Raw genomic sequence first — 19,332 nt, 5'->3', positions numbered from 1 at the left:
TTAAAACGCATACTTGAAAAGACCGTTGGTGCCAATCCCAAAGAGTGGTCAACCAAGTTAAACGATGCATTGTGGGCTTTTTGCACGGCCTACAAAACACCGATTGGAACAACTCCTTTCCGTATGGTATACGGAAAAGCATGCCATCTCCCGTTGGAGATTGAACATAAAGCACATTGGGCGCTAAGGGCATGCAATTTGGATTACCAAGAAGCGGGTCGGTTACGTTTGACCCAACTAAATGAATTAGACGAGTTGAGGCTTGAAGCCTATGACAACTCTCTAATTTACAAGAAAAAAACCAAACAATGGCACGACAAAAGATTGAAACGTCCAAAGGAATTCATGGAAGGCGATCGTGTCCTTGTTTATAATTCCCGTTTCAAGTTATCACCCGGAAAGCTTAAGTCCCGATGGACGGGACCGTTTGTTGTTAGAAAGGTGTACCCTTATGGTACAGTCGAAATGGAGAACGGGAAAGGTGATATTTTTAAAGTGAATGGCCACCGGGTCAAACACTACGTTGATGGTCCCCTGGAAATTGAGGATGAGGTTAGCCTCAACTTCAAGAAAAACGCCTAAATCAAAACGGGGACGAGTTTGGTGAACGACTCGTAAAAAAATGGTTCACATTTGTAATTAGGTTTGTATTGTGTGTGCTATAAATTTTTGTTTGGTACAAAATGATTAACGTATGACCCCGAAACGCGAACGACTCAGAAAAACTGATCAGTGAGTTTTAGTGTAACGGGACGCCGTCCCATGAATCTAGACGCCGTCCCACAAAACAAACCGGGACGCCGTCCCCATGACCTAGACGCCGTCCCACTCTAAAGATCAAGACGCCGTCTTGTATCCCGAGACGCCGTCTCGAACCAATGAGTCAGAAAATAATACGCGTTTTATAGACCTACCCACTCATTTTTCATCCACAAAATACACTCTTCTCTATTTTTCTCTGCCCTAACCCGAACCACTCTCCAAAAACCCTAATTTCTACTTCAATATCGCGTTTCCTTCTTCAAATTCAAGCTTCAAATCATGAACTTTTTGGTATGGATACTCCATTTTTACACTTTTCTTTATCCATTACTTGAATTGTATGTCTATATATCTATAAATTGGTGAAGGATAAGTGTGGGGTGTTTGATTTGCATGATTATTGTTAAGATTAACATACCTTAGTAGTTTAATTGCCCTTAATGTGTTTATTTTGCAAAGATTACATGTTTTTAAGGGTTTGTTCATGATTCTAGGGTTTGTAGAAATTAAATCCGAATTTTGAGTGCATTAATTTATGATGTTGGGTTTATGTTTGATGTTTATGATTCTTGTGAAGTATTTGATTGTGTTGGTGATGTTGATGTCAACTTGGCCGGGTCGTTTTTGAAAGTTAGTGAATTTCTAAGCATATTGAGAATTGTAATGAATTTATGAAATGTGTATGCTTGTTTTTCATTTGTAAGGTCATGTTGAATCAAATAAGGGAATGGAATGCCATAATGTATGATGTTATAAGGTCATTTGAGCTAAAAGTTGTGAAAATTGTATTATGATTTGTGATGAATATGATTAGAATGCAAAGTTAAATGCTATGACCTATGACACAACATACTTGAATCCTTTAGGTCCTAAGTTTGTGCTACTTTGTTAAGTTGTGATTTTCGTTTTTGAAAGTGTGTTAATGAATTCAAGTTGACTTTGGTTGACTCTGGTATAAACTTGTGAACATGCACTTTTGGTGTAAATGAATCATAATGCTTTTGAACTAGGAATTGAATGATGAAGTTCTCCTGCTACTCGGTTATGTTTTTAGCTAACATTAACACAACGGTTTCTATGTTCTTTTGGTTTGGTGTATAATGTTTTGCAGGGACAATCAAGCAGAGGAGGACCGGCAAAAAGAGGAAGGACAGCAGGTTTGGCTCCTCCACGACAACCACCACCACCACAACAACAACATCATTCATCATCGTCTTCCGGAGAAGAAGCGGAGGAGGATCTAAACGATCCTCGAGTTTGGTTAACACAGGTACAGAATGACGAAGACTACACCGAAACTTTTGAGAGAATAAACCGTAGGCCAATTAATGCCACTTGGTATTTTTTCTGGGGGCCATTGGAGGAGGCGGGCATGCGCCGACATGTTACTAATTTACTCGCCATTCCTTACGGTAGAGTAGTAGCCCACGCCTGGGAACATGTTTTTAGCATCAATGAACCAATCTACCCGGTGCTTCTTAAAGAATTCTACTCTACTATGCGGTTTAGCAATGTAAGTGATTATTTGTCAACTGAGTTTCTACGGTTTCGTCTAGGAGGCCAAGACAGGGGTTTGAGCAGTTTTCAGCTTTGTCGAATTCTGGGTATTTTTGAGGAACTCACCGACACACAGTTAGGTGAATACTTGAGGGCTTCTGATTATGTTGGCCGACATCAGTTTGATGACACTTCTTATTGGCGCAGAATTTGTAAGCCAAATAATGCGCCTGCACATTTTCGATCAAGCAAACACCGGTACAACGAAATCGCAGCCCGGGATGATAGGCTGCTTCATCGACTCATCGCATGCACGTTTAATGCGAGGATTGAGGGTAATGAGAAGGTGAAAACATTAGATTTGTGGATTATGGATCAAATCAAGCGGGGTTCCTATACCGACATTCCTGGGCTAATCGGTAATTATTTCCTTGCCATTGCGACTGAGACACGGCTACGGAAGCCACTTCTGGGGGGGCACTACATAACCCGATTTGCCCGACACTTTAACATTGATTTCGACAGATTACAGGAATTTACGAGTGTGATGAAACCATTGAAAAAGGTTTTTTATATTAATGCCGAAATCATTATGAAAGACAGAAATGGGCATTTGGTACCCTTTGTGGCAGCTGGTGCAGGTGGCGCAAGTGGCAGTGGTGTTCAGCAAGAGCAGCAACAGGAAGAGGAGGCGGAAATGGAGGCACAAACTAATGTTGGTGAACAGGTTCCGTGGCATCCGTCCCAATCAAGTTGGGACAGTTTGGTTGGTAGTGTTAATAACATGAGGTTAAGCCCGAACGAACAAAGGATGCACAACGATCGAATGTGGGATAGTCAGCAGCGAATGGAGCAACGACAGATTGCTCAAGTGCACGATCAGGGATGGATGAGTTATGGTATTGATTGGAATAACCATAACTCAGAGTTGTTTTATTCCAACCCCGAGCAGTACTATGGGACGACACGTCTGACACCCCAATATTACACGGATCCTCAAAACCCACCTCCGCCTCACCCGATTTATGATAATACCGCTGCGTTGCAGGATGCTCGGAACAGATTTGAGCAGCAATATCCACAGGGGCGCCCGTACCGCGATGGTTCGGGTAATTATTTTTGGCCGTTTGATAACTAGGCCTGCGTGCCTATTGGATCATTTTGTACCTTGTTTTTAGACTATTTTATTTGTGTGATGTATTTTGATACAATTTCGGTTTGTAATAATATACTAATGGTGTGGTTTGATAAACGGATGTGGTTGTAAAAACACCGTTATTTTTATTGTGATTTGTGTGGTTTGTTCATTTGTGCAGCATGATTGAACTTCAAAGACTGGCATTAAGTTCAGCGACATTTGATATTATGATGTGTGTATGATGATAATCGCGGACTAGACGATGCTCTTATGATGGCAGTAAGTTCAGCGGCATCCGTCTACTTGTTCCATTATTTACAGGTTAAAAAATTGGAAATTTCTACAATCACCCTATCACTTTGCCCTCTAAATTTAATTTTTTTTTTCTGATTTCATGCAATGAGGGCCTTGCATGATCTCAAGTGTGGGGTGGGGAGTAGAAATTTATCGGGAACTCGTTTTACTAAAATTAAGGCGTTCAAGGCAACATAACTTGTAAAATTGATTTTATAAAATTGATTTTAAAATTTATCGACGGATTAAGATCAGGTATAACAACCGAATTTCCGTTATAAATATAAATTTTTAAAAGATATTTTATAAACTTAATTGATCTTAAGCTTATTTAAAAATTTTTAAAATTTTCAAGTAGCCTTAAAAACGATTAAAAGCCCAAAAACCACGTTATACACATTATGGTCTTAAAATCTAGAAAATAAATGTTGGTTTACATTTTAAATTATTAATAGTCTTTGAAGTTGCTCCATCATTCAATTATTTGAATGAAAATCCTACTAGTTTAGTAAGCTAACTTGTAGGTCACTTGTACCAAAACGAGTGTAAACCGTGAGAGAGCGGTGATTGTATAGCGTGGTCGGAAACCGGATCTCGCGCCAGATCAAAAACCCTAAGGGCGATCCTCATTGTTTCTCCTAACAAGGACAATGTTGCGTCCGACCACCTATTTTAACCAATAGGATGTATCTGTTCCATCCTCAAGGAAGTAAAGTCTTCCGAATGACACACTTACTGATTCAATTCAGAAGATGTAGTCCAGACCAGTTGTAGGGTGACAAAAACTCTTGAAAAGTCATTACTAACATCGACTGGAAATCTACCAGGCCTCAACGTCAAACAGGGAAACTGGTAGTCAAGGTTTGTCTCAATGAGGGGGATTAACTAGTAAAACGGGGGGGGGGGGGGGGGGGGGGGCACCATGTATACACAAAATGTTAGTGATTTATCAGATCCCCGGAAGGATAACCTCCAGAAAGGTAATATATCAGCTTTTAAGCCTGATAAACTTCAATCTTTATGATTGACTTAATGGATTAGATGATTACCTCATGATTATCGATGATATCCGGACGTAATGTGTATCCTCCTAAGCACATTATTTTCTACCGACATCTCGCGATGTTAGGTACCGTGGGAGGGATTGGCTTGACCAATAGCGGGAAACCCGCACTCATTTTTCAAAATTCAGAAAACCCGACAAAATCGGAAAACGTGTCTAGTATTAAAAACTAGGATGATATTTTCAAAACCATAAAACGTTTTCATTAAGGTCCTGATTTCCCTAGGATCAAATTTTTCGGATATTTGGCTCTAATCTACCAAAAATGTGTGTGTTTCCATTGTGAATATAGCGTGCGTGTGATTTCAATAAAAGTGTGCTATACTTAAAGCGTGTGTTTCCATAGTGTATATAGTGTGAGTTGTGTTTCATTTCAACGTGTGTGTTTCGTGTACTTCGAGTGATTCATGTAATATTTGTAATCTATATTGTGTGATTGTGTTTAATATTGTTCTACTTTGTAACGAAAGAATTGCTTGAGGACAAGCAAGGTTTAAGTGTGGGGTGTTTTGATATTGCTCATTAACATCATATATATCTATCGTAATATCACTTAAAACGCTCTAGAATCGAAGATAATGAAGGTGATCTACAAGTGATAAGCCAAGATGCGCGAATTTGTATCGGAAGAATGATTTGCAAAGAATTTTGATGATTTATGACATTGGTCGATCCCGATACGAGTTAGGGTCAAGGTAGCACTCTAAAATGATAAAACAAGGCTTCCGATATGTTAGGCTTCGTCCAAATGAGCTAATATTAAAAAGAAAATGAAACAGTGCCCTTTAGCTAAGCAGGACGCCGTCCAGGGAATGGGGACGCCGTCCTGCCCTTTGATGTGGGACGCCGTCTTGGACATTCGGGACGCCGTCTAGGTCTGTTTATCGGGACGCCGTCCTGCCTTTTGGGACGACGTCCCGTAGTAGGTGTACCCGACTTTTCTGCTTTTTACCTAATTTCTCCACTTTAAAACTTCATTTTTGGGACTGTTTCAAAAGAGTTACGCACCAGAGAGTTTTAGAGGCGATTTTCAGGAGCTATTTGGAGAATTCCAACCTCTTTGAAGAGGCTAAACATCAAGGCATCATCCATCAACATCTTCTTCATCCAAGAACTCTTGTTCTTGTAGGTTATTCACTTGTTCTCAGAAATGATTTCAGTTTATAATTTGATTGTATTGTTGTCTGTTACCATGATTGTTGGCTAGTTTCTATAATGTTTGTCTAGATTAATAACCAAGGTATTGGATGTAATCTTATTGATTGAATGTATTATGCGTGATAGATTGAAGCTTGAATTAAGAACCATGCTTATTGTTGTTAAAACCATTTGTATCTAGTTAATTGATATGTTGTTGATAAAGAGAACTCTTGTTGATGTATCATATTGATTTACAATCAACTTGTCTTAGATTGATTGTTTGCTAAACCGGACCAAGGGGGTAAACTAGATTAAAACGGTTAAACAAAATAGGAATGAATTGTGTAGAGCGAACGCAAAGACAATTGTTATTCAAGTCTTTGATCTTGTTGATCAACTAGTCACAAACGAAAAGGTCTAAGTAATAGGGAACCCTCGCTTAGTAATTCTAGTTTGAGTACTTGCTAAAGAGAACTCTTGGCGAGTCGATTTAGGTGATTAGCATACTTATAGTTATTTGATTACAAATACAAAAACTATAGTGAAAAGGGAACCCTTGATCTTGTTATTGTATTTGCGTGTTTATCCGAGAGAACTCTTAGTGAACATATTAGATAACTACACACATAATTATTCAATCAGGGCTTAATATCTAATTTACATCCAATACCGAGGGTAAAATATCTAGATAAACATTTCATCTCTTTGATTTAATTCAAAACTATCTTACTTGCTTTATTTGCATTTATTTATATCTTATAAACCAAAAGACTAAAAATATTGTTTTTACATTTAACCTTCTTTGATTTGGCTAAATCGTTAAAACAGCCACAAAACATAAAACTTGTACTTTTACTTTAATTCACTTAGTTAATCATAATATAGTTTCTAATTCTAGTTTGACTGATATAACTGTCCTTGGAACGATACACGGAACTAAACCAGTTTCTATACTACTACACGATCGGGTACACTGCCCGTTAGTGTGTAGCAATCTCTAAAACCGGTATTTTCCATACGATAATTCATATACCACTTTTCGCACATCAACCAGTAAGTTTGTCATCAGCTGGCTCAGCATAATTGGAACTCGAACACGAAGAGGAATCAGTTGGTTTAATTTTTCTAAGATTATTTTCAGTGATTTCCCTTTTGATACGTCTTTCTTTTGGAGTCATGTAGTAGATGCTTGAGGGGTCAGTAGTCTCATCAATTGAAGTACTGGCTTCTCTTGCTTTAACTTCATCCTCCAAAATTTCTTTCATGGCAGGTGGTGGTGACACAGTAGGTCTAACAAACTTATTTGTCAAGACCTTTTTACCCTTAACTATCTTGGCAAAAGTATTTGGCAAGACAGCTTCAGGATCTGTTTCAAGAATTGGGTCTATGAAAGTAACTTCTGCAATAGCAGCAGCAGCAGCATAGTCACCAGCAAAAAAAGCTTCAACTTGGGCAGGCACCTGCTCGTTAACACACTTTGCTGTGCGTTGAGCAGATGTACACCACGAAGCGACAACCTTTTTAAGATTATCCAGCTGGTTCTTAACTTCTGCTGCCTCAACGTGAAGAGACCTTAAAGCAAAGTTTTGTTTTTCAAGTTTGGAAATATTATCTTTCAAGATTTTAATTTCATCATTTTTGCATTTAAGTTTCTCATTTAAAGATTTGTTGTCAGTTTTCAAAACTTCTTCACGTTTGCTGCCTCTACATAAGTCAACTCTTAGGTAGTCAAACATTTCAGCCTTTTCATCATCAGTATAAGTTCGAAAATTATCAACCTTATACATCAATTCAGTTTTCCATTGAGGAGAATCTCTTTTCTGATCAGCTTCCCTCATATCAGCCAAAAACTTGCTGTAACACCGGCAATTTTTTTTTTTAAACACAGCGGAAGACTTTATTAACAAACACACTATAAGTCTCGTCATTACATTAATCTGAGTAATTAAGTTTAAGTTTACACAATGGTGTTACGTTATTACAAAACATGATTTAAACAAAAGTCCACATCAGAGTAGGGTTGTCAAACATGTCTTCTGCATCAGCACCCATCCCGACTAGCAGTACCTAAACCTGCAAGGGGTAATTATGTGGGGGATTAGCGCACCGCTAAGTGAATGAAATCTATCTAACAGATATAGCTTAAGTCACACACAAGCTACATACTAACAACAACACATGCTAACTACCAACTAGCATACAATAAGACAATACGAGGATCGGCGGCTTGTACGAGCACACGACTCCTAGCTGATCGAACTTGAGTCTACCGATAGTCCCTGCTACTCAATTCACAGTATAGTTATCCAGATGCAGGGGATGCATCGTTCACACTATACTCCACAATCAGTAGCCTATGGACCCAACCTCCCCTAGGCACGGTTGACCTCATACGGACTCTAACCTCTCCTAGGCACGGTCTCGAGTCCCCAGTCTCCCTAAGCCCGACTAGTGCCATTCACACAGTGTACACATAAATCACATACAACATCAGACATACTATATTATTCTAACATGGCAATTTCTACACTATGCATGGTAAAAGAGTCAACCACAGTAGCATGATATGCTACTTAAACTCTATCCGGAGATAGACTCACTCACCAATTACCAGCAACTGCTCAGTTATTATTTCTGAGCTTCCTCCTTGTCCTTATAACCTGAGAACAACACAAACAAAGTTAATATACATATCCAATAAATAATATAATCATTTCATACGATTAACTAGGTCATAACACCATATATTCATAATTTTATGAGTCTACATCATGACTCCATTAAATAATGGCATACAGGTGCGTGCAAAACACGACATACACACTAAAACTCCTTTTTCGGCCTAAAACCAGTTTGATCTAGTTTCTTAAAAGTTCACTGTTGAAAAGTATTCTTTATTACGATTCTAACGATAGTTTATTCATCAAAAACGGAGTTACGTTTTGAAAGTTATGCCCGTTTCAATTTCACAAAAGGTACTGTAGCAAAATAGTGGCACTGTAGCAAATAGTGACACTGTAGCAACTCGGTACTGTAGCAAATAGTGGCACTGTAGCAAATAGTGACTCCAAGTAATATCTTTAAAATAATTATATTTATTTATATGTTGGTCAATAATTGTCTTAACAAATTAGGTCAAGTCATAGTGTACCACAATCATAATGCTCGAGACTATTATGCAAAAGTTAACAAAAGTTAATTTGACTCAAAATGATTTCCAGAATGATTATTATATAGCTTAAATATCGTCGTTTTATATTTTAAATATTTTTAAAAGATTTATTAGAGTAAATAATATAATTCATTTATTAATAAATAAAACTTTATATAAAAATATACATTTATATATCTTAGATAATAAAATTTATAAAGTTCATTGTATATCATAAAAATGTTATGATAGGTTTTATTAAGGTAATTATATTATTTGTATTACATTTTTATTAGATAAAATAACATTGATAATAATAATAAGTAAGTGTTGTATTATTTTGTAATAATAATTATTATTATTCTATTAATAAAAATATCAATATTTATATTTACTAAAAAATGATATTATGATAAAACGATAATTCTAGTTATGATAACTTTAATATTTACGATACTTTAAAATAATCATTTTTATAATAATAATAATGATATTTTATAGTAACAATGACGTTTCTATTAAAATGATAATTTTTGTTAAAATGATAGTTTTTAATACTAACGATACTTTTAATAATAATAATAATAATGATAAGAATAATAAGAACGATAATTTTATCTAAATCAATATCTTACAATATTTTAACTTCATCATGATACTCATACTCATTATTTCCTAATCAATTTGTTAATAGCTTTTAAATCGTCTTTTATATCGCGTTCATTTTAATGATAATAATAGTAATCATAATAATTAAGTGTTACTAATATTAATTATAATTATAATAATACTAATAATAATAAATATTAGGATAAGGATAATACTAATAACTAGTTTAAGGATAATAATAATAATAATAATAATACTAATTATACTCTTAATGATAATAACGATGGTAATAATAATAATAATTTTTAACGATAATACTTTTTATCTATAATAATAATAATAATAATAATAATAATAATAATAATAATAATAATAATAATAATAATAATAATAATAATAATAAAAATAGTAATAATAATGATAATAATAATAATAATAATAATAATAATAATAATAATAATAATAATAATAATAGTAATTAGGTAAAAATTAGAACGACGATAATAACGACGATAATAATAATCATTTTTAATAATGATACAAAAATTCAATTGACAATAACTTCTAATCCGTTCATCGAATTTATTCGATATCTAAATGAAAAGTTTATAGTTTTTCGCTAGCTTTCCAAGGACATGCATATCTTATACCTTATCTTAACCGCAAGTGTAACTAATTCGAGATTCAACATAACCTATTTAAGGGCAATATCAAAAGTACAGGCATGCATAATCCTATATACTCGAGCACTAGTCAGGGATACACTATTAGTATGTAAAAATTAATTTACGAGTACTCACGTATCAATATTGAGGTTCAATATTGTAGGAAAGGTACGTAGATGCAACGGAGATGATAATTACCAAATTGAACTCACGAGCATACCCGTGAACATTACCCATCACCTCCATAACTATAACCCATAATTTCCTTAGCCCTATCCCGCTCTCAAAACGTGTTCTGAATTAATTCGCGTGTACCCATGTCGTAGTATTTTATGTAATATACTACTAATACTATTTTTAATACTACTAATAATAATATTTTAGATTAATAATATTAATCTTTATTAATATTAATAATAATAATAAATAAAATAAATAATTACCTACGGAGTAAAATATAGGTAATATAGAGAGAAATGAAGAAATTTAAGAGTGTGCACAGAGTGAATGAGTTCGTTGCTTTATATATATGTGGCCTCACTTTACAAGCTGGTATCCACTCTTTTTTTCCATGCCGACACTCCTTTTACCATATATTACATACATGTTACGTGAATTGATATATTAGAATATATATTATATTTAATCTTTAGAATTAATTAAATATTATATTATATTTACGCTCATGGTAAAAATATAATTTTTACAAAAATGACACGGTCGTGGTCTCACGACTCATGTACCACTTTCGGTTTTTCGAGCGCACTTTCGTACGTTTAGAAAACTAGCCTTTTACGTTACGCGACGTGTACCTTTATCAATAATTTGACTTACTCATCAATAAATTACCTTATAAAAAATGTAACTTATAAAATTGAGCGTTGTGGTCATTTACTTTTATAAATCAGTGACTCATTGTTTATCAAAATATATTATTTTAAATCAGGACATTTTTATGACTAAGTTAAAATATATATTTTCATTTAAAAATATAGACTTGTATATATCATAAGTAATGGAAAATATTTATGTAATGATATAATATTTAGTCTTTCAAAACTAATTATATTTCAAAGTTCGTTTTAAATTTCGTTTAGAAAAATAATATAACACGTATCGTTTGTACTTTAAAACTTAATTTGGCGTATTCCATTTATGCGCCAACATTTATCAAACGTCCTAAATGATATATCTAAATATCAATTAAATCAAGTGTTACTTAATTTGAAACTATATATATATATATATATATATATATATATATATATATATATATATATATATATATATATATATATATATATATATATATATATATCTTCAATATTCGTAAACACGTTTTTAATACATGTTATAAGTTATCTACATACTTAACAACCAATATTCCATCTCACATTAATCAATCGAAGACATCTTAAATATTCAAGTTCGATTATATCGTAAAGCGTTTTCGTACATTTGAAATTAAATCAAATGATTACTATGTAATTTAATCTCCCACTAACTTTTGTCTAATTCTTTATAATAGACACTTTTGTTCTTACTTACAAATTACTTTGCCATTTTCCGAATATTGTTAAAATAGAAAGATTTTCTAAAATCAATGTGGCCTTTCAACAAAGACTCGTAATCATAATTCAATGTATCTGATAATTCAATCATTTGTTATTATCTTTTAATTCTGTCGATAATTATTCTAAATATATTTTAAAACAAATATGTTTATAATAAGTATTATACGTCTAATACTTTGTTAATATTTTTAAATTATAATATGTACACCTATATATATACACACATATACATATTCATATTCATATTCAATTAGATAATTGTTCGTGAATCGTCGGAACACGGTCGAGGTTGAATGAATGTATGAATATAGTTTAAAATTCTTGAGATTTAACTTTACAAACTTTGCTTATCGTGTCGGAAACATATAAAGATCAAGTTTAAATTTTTTCGGAAATTTTCGGGTCGTCACAGTACCTACCCGTTAAAGAAATTTCGTCCTCGAAATTTGATAGAGGTCGTCATGGCTAACAATGAGAATGTTATTAAGACAAACATAAGATGATATATAGAGTTCTATCATGATTAGGAAATATGGATAAAATAATTTGATTTCTTGAAGCTTTTGAGTGAAGCTATCGTAAAAGGATAAAATAAGATTATAGTGATTGGTCATATCTTTTGACGTTATCACAATTGATTTCCAAATTTAAAGAAAATCTTGTAATCTATACAAGATTTGATTTTTCGGCGATTAAGAAAAGTAGGATTCGCTTCGATTTAATGCGATAATAGATCTCGATTTCTTCATCAGATATTTCACTATAATTCACCTTCTTCGTTCCCTTACAACTCACATCTTCTATTCTTTCTCCCTCAACTCGTATTTTAAAACATTCGTCAATATGCTCCATCCCGTTCTGATCCTTGATATACTCCTAACCTTCATATCTGTCATTCTCCTTTTTCATCTACCACCGGAGGATTTTATTTATTTCTACTATTACCTTGGGTTTATAGTGTTTCTAGTTCTCCCGTGTCTTTATATTACTATATGCATCGATATATATGGTTTATAATTTCTGGTTTGTCATTGGGCTTTATATCTTCCCTTATATTTCAAAGTTTCTACTTCTGTCTTCTATAATTATTATCATTTCCAGTTAATGCTTTCTTTTATTTGCTGTGATTTATACTCCAATTTCTATTTCAGATCTTTGTCCTTTCGTTTCTTCTTCTTGCGATTAAGCACCGCTTGTAATGGTCAGATATGAATTTCGGAATGAACATTGTTAATGTTCTAAGAAAGAAATGGTAATGGTACGATCTTGATTTGTCAAATTACCAGAGTACCTCGGAAAAAGCCGAATCATCAAGAAATATTTTCTTGATATTTTAGAGATTAAGTAGAATACAAGAGTCGTGTATCATGGCACATGATGACGGTATGGTCTGTGAATCATCACGTTCCATTTAGAAACTCAACATGACTTACTGTAATATAATCACGTTGATCAAGTGTCATTATATTATACTAATTCATGCTTCAGTTCCCAACATTAATTTAAAATATTCTTATTTTAAACTCGAAGTTTTCAGAATTTAGAAACTAAAATAGTTTCTTTTTTGATATAACATAGATAACGTGAGGAGATAAATGATTTCAGATAAGAATAATTATGGAAATATATTCAGAAATATGGAGAATATTTATAATGAAAGATACGATGATATCTTAGAATTTCTAATATCAGAGGATGATGAAGGATATTGCCCGCAGGAGTTTAGAGTCAGGAGCAAAGTATTTGTTAATGATTTCAGCAGATACTGAATCATTTAGATTCCTTGAAGGCAGGTTCAGTCTTTGTGATTTATCCACGGCCTCCTTCATACTTTGCTCAATCCGTTTTTCAGTTCCAAAACTTCTCTTTTTCTGCGCTTTGCCAGCACACTATTCATTATCATCAAACTTTTTACTGTTAAGGTCATTTTATAGTTTTTGCTGCTTCATCAACATTTCGAGAACTATTTCGCAGTTCAGGGTGTTTTTTAGAAACTTCACATTCAAGTATGTAAGTCCAGGAGATAGACATTATATGTACACATATAACTGTTGGCGTAGACATGCTGCGAGATTTCAAAATACTGATTGCTAATTCCCGATGATTCGTATGGCAATTCTCGTTACAAGATGCGAATGAGTAAATGATGGGGTTTCAATGAATAACTATAATGACTTTTTGGAGAGGCTAAAGTCAAAGGATAATGAAGTTGTTGGTACATCTGCTAATAATGTGGTGGAATATAAAAGGTTCCCCGGTAACGATGGTGTATATCTCAAGGTTATAATACTGAAAAGTCGAAGTTGACTTGCTGGAGCTGTGACAAAACTGGCTACCTTGAAAAGGAATCGCAAAGTTATTTTTGCTAATAAATGCCAAAGAATCTGACGCGGATACGTTGTTTAAACTTTTACTTTGGTTTCAAGAGTTTTTCGGGTACATAACTGTGGGTAACATGTGGTTGGATCATCATCTCGATTGCTCATCATTTGAAGCGTCTTCAGAAATTTTCAAAGGGTTTGAACACAGATTGTAATCGTTAATATACATTTGATGTTCTAACGTAGTTTTGAAGTCAAAATATAACTAACGAAGTATTAATTCATAACTTCATTGGAGAAACATTCCGCGGAGATTATGTAACCTTTAAAGTCTTAAAGATTATCTAATCTAGCCCTAACCATAAATCAGTTAAGCGAACCAAAATGATAGAAGGAAGAGTAGAAACCCTGACAAAAATGGTGTGTGATTAACCAGCTAAACTTGTTTTTATTAACAGCATCATCAGTACCGTCAGCGTCACCAGCATCGTCAGTGCAGTCAGCATCAGAATCAACAACATCTATAATATCACAAATTCCGTCAGTACAAGAATCACTGTGGACATCATTACAAATCAATAACGCGTATATTGTATCAACGAGTTATGAAGAATTAACTCATTCACTCTGAAGAAATTATATGTATATTTTATATATATATATTTTGAAATAAAAATAAATCTTTCCGTGCTAAGCTATGGTGTGTGAATCTTAACTACTCGGTTAATTCATATTTCAAATATGCAATAATGTACGTCATTCGCCTGCAACTTAACCATCGTTAACTACAATCTCTGTCTCAATTCAACAAATTCCAATTCCTAATAAATCAAGTATAGATTTGATTTTACACTTTCATCATCGATGTACTCAAAACTTTCCAGATACCATCATTCGTACTTTGCGAAGTTCACAAGAATTTAACAAAAACCAACATCACGCCTCAACATATAACGAAGTATTGATTCATAATTTCAATATTATTGAAGAAATACTTATGTAATCTCTAAAGCCTTCAAGGGATTATTCAATTCTAGTTCTAGCTGTAAATCGAATGAGTTTAATTTAGTATTAACTCATTAAAATCTATGTTACATCTGAAGAGAATATATACATGTATATTTTCATAAAGACTGTAATAAAATTCTTTTGTACAAAATATTAATTGTGAAATTTTTTTAACGGGTAGGTAATACCCGAGATATATATATATATATATTCACAATTAATATATTACATTCTTCAAATCTGATTAAGCAAATTATCAACTATACTTCCTACTTTCACAATAATATACATTCTTTCATAGAAATCAAAACAACCATATTCATTCAAACTCAATTACATATTCTGATTTTGAAACCTCAGAATTCAATTCGAGATATAACCGGTACCATCACTTTTAGATTCCTACATCTTTCAAAGCTATATTTTGACTTCAAAACTGCGTTAGAACATCAAATGTATATTAATGATTACAATCCGTGTTCAAACCCTTTGAAAATTTCTGAAGACGCTTCAAATGATGAGCAATCGAGATGATGATCCAACCACATGTTACCCACAGTTATGTACCCGAAAAACTCTTGAAACCAAAGTAAAAGTTTAAACAATGTATCCGCGTCAGATTCTTTGGCATTTATTAGCAAAAATAACTTTGCGATTTCTTTTCAAGGTAGCCAGTTTTGTCACAGCTCCAGCAAGTCAACTTCGACTTTTCAGTATTATAACCTTGAGATATACACCATCGTTACCGGGGAACCTTTTATATTCCACCACATTATTAGCAGATGTACCAACAACTTCATTATCCTTTGACTTTAGCCTCTCCAAAAAGTCATTATAGTTATTCATTGAAATCCCATCATTTACTCATTCGCATCTTGTAACGATAATTGCCATACGAATCATCGGGAATTAGCAATCAGTATTTTGAAATCTCGCAGCATGTTGGCGGGAATCATCTAACAGATCTAGCATACAGTACCAACTTGTACAACTACAGCAACTACAACAATCCATAACAGAAAACCATCAACTAACAACTAATCATCTGGCAACTAGCAACTATGCTCCAACTAGAGACTCGGCGGCTTGTACGAGCACACGACCACTAGCTGATCAGTCTAGCATCTACCGAAAGTCCTTACTACCGAATCTCCAGTATAGTAAATCCACACGCAGGTGATGCGTCATTCAGTACTATACTGAACAAACAGTAGCCAACTGGACTCAACCACAACAAGGTTGACCTCTCTGAGCTGAACCTAACAACAATAGGTTCCAACAGGCAACTACAACTTGTGCACACAACTGTTAAGCAACTACCACTACGAACAACTGTTCCTACGACTAGCATGGCAACTCTACAATGATCATTATTACAACATATCTACTAAGCATAGCAACTATAACAGTATAACATAGTAGCACAACTTGCTACTCTATACTACACCCGGAGATAATCCCCCTCACCTCCTCCCTTGCAGGCTTTGGATCTTAGTGCTGGTAGGGACGGGAGTTGGGTTGACGATATGTTTGACAAGACGAACTCTGATGTCTTAACCTTTATAAATATGTAACTAGTTGTTTAACGTAACACCGGTGGTTTGTAATAAGTAACTAGCTAATGATTTGTGATAATCATGTTTGTAATTAACTAAGGGTATTTATGTGAATTAAGACTTCCGCTGTGATTTAAAAAAAAAAATCTAGGGTGTTACACTTGCTACCACTATCATCCTCATCAGACTCCTTGACCTCCTTGGCCATTAAACACGGCTTCTTTTCTGGAGCATAACCAGCACCACCATCATCAGTATCACTATCAGAGGAAGACGACGAGCTGGTTTCATCCCAATCATGATGCTCAGCAACTAGAACCTTTTCTGGCTTTTTACCCTTCTTATCAGTCTTAGCACTTTCCTTCATCTGAGCTTTCATAGCTTTGTACTTGTTCTTGTACTTGTCAGCTTTTGAGAAAGAGTTAGCATGTGAAGTTGAAGGTTTCCTGGACATGCATTCAGCAGCAAAATGTCCAACCTTCGCACAATTATAACACTCAGATTTAGGACCCTTGACTGACTTGCTGCTATACCTAGCACTCGGTTTCTTACCCCCTTTGTATGACTTGCTGGTTCTATTATGATTGAACCTTTTGAACTGCTTAGCCAGCAAAGCCATACCTTCAGCAAACCCTTTTGCATCACTTTCATCGTCACTACTTTCTTCAGACCCAGTACCACTATCCACATCACTCTCAGCTGACTCTTCTTCTGCCAACAACTTTTGAACCAGTAAAGCCTTTTGAGCTTTCATTTTAGCAGCAGCAATAAGAGCAGTATCATCTGTCTTAGAAGATTTTGAAGTGGTGGGGGCAGAACTAAAGTTTTCTTTTAAGTTAGTTCAAATTTAGCCTCTGCCTTCTCATGGTTCCAAAGTGAACTGTAGAGAGAAGACATGTTAAAGTTCTTTAGGGTCTGAGTGATTCTTAAGGGGTCAGTAACAGATTTCCATTTAGTAGGCAGTGAATCTATGAATTTGTTAACTTGTTCAAACTCAGTATAGGTGACATTCAAAGTGATCAGGTCAGCAATCAAGGAGTTAAACCTAATGAAGGTTTGCTTAAGGGTTTCGTTCTTGTAGGCAAAGAACATTTCATATTCGCGTTTTAAAGCAATCATTCTGTTCTGCCTAACTTCTCCCATACCCTCATAGGTAACATCTAGATAGTCCAACATAATCTTGGCATTTTCTTTTCCTTTAATCAGTTTGAACAGTGGGTTAGGAAAAGTTATAGCTAACAAGGTTCTGATCTTAGGGTCAAGTCCAACACGACGTTTATCCTCAGTATCCCATCTAGAAGGGGTGAGAATAACCTCTCTGCCAGGAACAGCAGGAGTGTCAGCTGTAGCTGGTGCACTACCAATAGTTTCAGTAGGTACAAATGGACCATCTGTGGCAATACCAGGCATGAGTGGGTCAATAGACTCAAGGTGAAGCATGAATCTTGCTTTCCAAGTTTCATACTCATCTTCATCAAATTTGGGTGGTCTATTGGATGAGCCATTTTCAAGGTAAGCTGTATTAGAATATGCAGCCATGAGAGAATTCAGATCCAAGATATTAATTATTAAGACTGAAGCTCTGATACCAGTTGTTGGTCCCTTGATAACAACAGGAGTATTGTAGAGGGGGGGTGAATACAATTTCTTTTAAGATAACTTAACAGTTAAACTCGATTAGTATTCAAACATGCAAATAAGTTGAGTCACAGGTAATTTTCAACGGTTATTCTTTATTGATTGAATCACAAAGAATCACAACTATCCTTGGCGGAATGATAGTTGGTTGATACAGATTACCTAGATTATAGCTAAGAGGTAAACTAACAGCTATTACACGTTTTGACTCTATAAAAATAAACCCACACCACTAGTTGTTACAATAGTGGATACAACAATTTATAGTAGTCCTATTAACCGTGTAATGGTTCTATTGTCCACTGGTACATAGGATGTCTGTACTTGTGGAGACAACTACATCAGAGAGCATGCTCTCTTCTTTCCTCTTTGGTAGCTATTTACAGGAACACCCCAATTCGGTTTGGCGCCACTATTTGATTAAACAAATAGAATGTTGTGTTCCCTAGGTGATGACAAAGTATAACCCATGTCTGCACATGCGTTAAACTTCTGCATTCCCACGTGGTCTTGTAAGGTCACTTGTCAGCCGCCGACGAGTGTCCTTTTCTGTTCAACTTTGTCTTCGACTGCTGTTGAATAGTACCATTGATGTAGACCACTCGGGAAACCACTATGCTTATAATGGAGCATAGCTGTCTTGTGTAGTGAGCTGCATTCCAGCTATGCTGGTTCTTCATTGCTGAACCACTTCATGTTCTTGATTAGCTGAGTACACATCCTGTGCTGATTGAAGAACACTGTCTACCTTGTGCTGGTAGATTGAGCAGCAAACTAAACACTCGACACAGCAATATCTGCTGTATATACATGAACAAACTTGTGCTGACTGCACATAACATTTTAGTGCAAATAAATTATAGTTTTGTCATAATTAAATCCTTAATTATTTTGGGGACTCAACAAGACTAATATT

The sequence above is a fragment of the Rutidosis leptorrhynchoides genome, chromosome 11 (assembly GCF_046630445.1).
Source record: "Rutidosis leptorrhynchoides isolate AG116_Rl617_1_P2 chromosome 11, CSIRO_AGI_Rlap_v1, whole genome shotgun sequence".
NCBI classification, from domain to species: domain Eukaryota; kingdom Viridiplantae; phylum Streptophyta; class Magnoliopsida; order Asterales; family Asteraceae; genus Rutidosis; species Rutidosis leptorrhynchoides.
The sequence above is the reverse complement of the archived record's forward strand: the minus strand, read 5'-3'. Positions refer to the sequence as shown.